This window comes from Brassica oleracea, chromosome C7 (assembly GCF_000695525.1).
Source record: "Brassica oleracea var. oleracea cultivar TO1000 chromosome C7, BOL, whole genome shotgun sequence".
NCBI classification, from domain to species: Eukaryota; Viridiplantae; Streptophyta; class Magnoliopsida; order Brassicales; family Brassicaceae; genus Brassica; species Brassica oleracea.
In genome coordinates, this window is record NC_027754.1 from 46,859,139 (window position 1) to 46,862,953 (window position 3,815).

The window sequence follows — 3,815 nt, forward strand, 5'->3', positions numbered from 1 at the left end:
ATGTGTGTTGTGAATCATTTCTCTTTGTTGTTTCTACATCCAGTTAAAGAGTACATTATTAAATATGTAAAAAGATGACCAGAAGCAAATTTTGGTTGAAACTCACTAGCTGCAAATAGGTTATATAGGCACCTAGGCAAGGAACCATAAGGAGACCTCAAAGAAGTTTATTTTTGCATGTTCATGAAGACGAAGTCTTTGATAAGTTTGAGAGTTTTGCTAGGCTTTTGGCGGATGCAATATTGAGTTAAAAAGGAAAAAAGATCTTTTATGTTCCATGATCAATTAGCGACATAGATTGATCACTTTATCTTGTTGCATCTTAATTAAGTTTCGGTTGTGCTAATCAAGGAATATGATAAGAAAATTGTGTTGCAGTTTAGTGAGTTTCTCCACGAAGGAGAAAGAGTTTTGAAATTGGCGTTTAACTGAATACGGAATGATGAAACATAAGATTTTGCAGATGGTAAAATCATGTTTCTTATCTTTGAAGAAGAATAAATTTACCAAAACATAAATATTTTGAACAATGTAATTACTCTTGGTGCCTTACCTATGAAAACAATGGCGATGACAAAAAGATGTCGCTTACCCAATTTGAACCGGCTGGTGCTTCCCATGATGGACTAAACCTGATTTCAAGCTTTTCTACATGTTCTTTCCCTTGCTAATAGTGGATTTAATTTTTTTATTGACTAATTTTCCAATAGATTACCATCAAGATTATAATATAAGTGCCAACCGATTTTGTTACTTTTTCCAATATACCCATCATGGAAGAGATTATCAATGGGAATATAAAGTTCTCCTACCATGAGTCACCAAATATGCCAACATATTTGGTAGCAATTGCTTGTTTGTTATGTATGTTGATTTAATGTTGTGTGATTGCGATGTTGTTGATAGTTAGCAAAAACACAAAATACTCTCAAATAAATTTTTTTTTGACAAAATTTAGGTTTCTTTTAGTGCATGGGAAAACTGGTTTTTATCTCTAAGATGAATGTTTATTAACTCGTAAATGTAATGGTGTGTTGATATATTTGTCTTTGTAGTGCAAATGTTGTTCAATTGTATTTCTACTTTTCTTTGGTTTTCTTTATTACAAAATTATAATAAACATATAAGACACATTTTTCACTTTTTACTATATTTTGAAAAAGTTTAATTGTAATTGTACCTCAAAATGAAGCAATGAACATTGTTGTTTTAAATTTAAAGATATACTGTTCATACCACCATTTTTTTGAAGATAGATTTTTTAAATTATAAATTAATCCTTAATTTTTACTTATTTTTCTATAAAAATAATTTATATACGTTAATATTTCCCAATTAATTTTAAAGTTTCAATTATTATTTCTATCTAATTAGATTTTATATCAAAGAGCATGAAAATATTCATTTCTCAAAATTTTAGCTCGATTAAGAAAAATCAAAAATAAATAAGCTTATTCTTTAACTTCAAAACACTTTTATATATCACTTATAGATATCACTTATAGATAAACATATATATAGTGTTTCTTTAAAATATGTGTTTTTCTGTTTATGTTATGCAATAATTTTATTATATTATAATATTTAATTGATATTAAATAGTTATTTGTGTTGATTATTGTTAAAATAAAATAATTGAGTAACATTAGTAAATATGAAAATGAAAGGTTTTATTAATAATTAGTGATAAAGTATAAATTAGCTAGTTTTTTTTTTACAATAAAAAAATGAAGCAAACCATTTGAGTAAATGTTACGTCAATTTTTTATTCATTTGAAGAAAGTGAATTTTTGAAAATAAAAATGAAATCAACCATTAGAAATACTCCAAGTTGATATTGGGTTCAATTGCAAAATAAAAATGAAGATAATTATTATCAAAATATCATAATATTAAGAATTATTTCAGTCAGAGAGACCGCCTGTATATATGTTTAATTTAACAAGCCATATTATGAACAAATAGTTTTCCATCATGCTATAACTAACAAAATTATGTTTACATAATGATTTTCATATTCACTAAAATATTTAGGAGAGTATTGAACGTTCAATCAAGGACATACACATCGAAAGTGCTAACATATGTGCTCATTCTAAATTCAACTACCGGAATCTTATACAAAACCCTGCAACTTTCTCCGTTGTTCATGTCACCTCTTCTCCCCTCCAACTCAGCTATTCCTCACTCATCCTCGCATTCTGTCAGGTAAACAATTTCACATCTTGTTGATTGAACTAGGCCGGTTATGATTCATGAATTAATTCTTTTTGTTTTTGTTGTGAAAAAAATAAAGGGAAAAGTTCTCTCAACGAACAGAGACCGAGAGATTATTAAGACCAAAGTAGTAAGCAATACAAAAAATTTGTATGGAGGCGTACCAACGTTCATGTTGCGATCACGGCCTACGTGCTCGACCAATAGGTCAAGACTAAGTTCTACAAGAGCATCAGATGCATCATCACTTTCCATGGCGATGAACTTGATTTCTACAACTCTTGCTCTGATTACTGACAGCAAATGGACTGCGAAATCTGCTCTGATTACTGTAAAGGTCTTAACTAAAATAAATAGAGTTGTCATTACTTTTTGATACTTGTGGATATTTGATCGAAAATCATTATTTCTTTCATGTGGAAATCTTTGAATACTCTTTGAATAATCTTTAGTTATGAAATTTAAATATTTCCGTTTATCATTTTTATCCATATCAAGGGTACACAAAAGATGAACTAAAGAAAAACTACATAAATTAAAAAGATTACAAAACAAAGTGAAATAAATATAAATAAATTTCACTCAACTCCAAATGTTGAAAGCAAGAGAGGATTTTTTTTTGATAAATCAAAGCCGGAGCCAAAGCGCCAGACATCTCCATGCCTTGGACAAGGCCATCAAACTTCACGTCCTGCCGGAGAAACATCTCATGACACTGCCAGAGAGTTGGAACCATCACACGCCTTGGAGGAAGACGATGGTAATGGAGAGTCAAACGCAAACACTGGTGGCTTTGGTATGGGGAGGTTCTAAGATGTGTCTGAGGAAGAAGGATGGATCTATGTTCCATATAGTATAATATCCAATTTTGAAAGTTTTGAACTTTACCTTCTTCTCTACTTAATCTAATGTGGTGGTGATGTCTTCTTATTACAGAGGAGATCCCAGATAACTGGTCTGAGTCTGTTGATATTCAGTCATTACGTCTCTGGATCGCTCCTTTGTGTTTACTGGTATATGCTTTGTCTCTCAGATGTTTCATCATCTAAAACTGATACAAACTGTTGTAACATCAGAGGCATTTGTTTCTACTTACAGGGGAGCAGATTCAGATCCTTGCAGTTGCTTGCTTATCTGAGAGTAAAGGGGACGCCGAGATTATCACCCTTTTTAAAGTTGCTGAGGTGATGAACAAAACTTTACAGAGAAATCTCTCTGACAATGGGAGTACACCATCAGGGGATGGGGAATTGAGCCCTGATGGTCAGTTTGCAACTCAGAACGGTGACAGTCCTGGTCAAGAGAGTTTGGATTCACAATAAGGACGTATCTAATGGCGAATCAATTTTCAGGATGGAAGATCAATAAGAGAAGAACATAAGACTTCCTTTCCAGGTTTCAGAAGTCTCATTTCTTTGTTAGGATCGCAGAGTCTGGTGAGCCGCTTTGGTCAAAGAAACCTCTGTGTTGGGAGATACAAAGCTAGTGGAAAAGCGGGAAAAAGAGACCTTGTGTTAGTGCTTTTTTAGATAGAGGAGAGTTTGATCTTAATGTTGCTGGAGGTGTAGCAAGAAGTAAGGCAAAATGTTGTGCCTTAC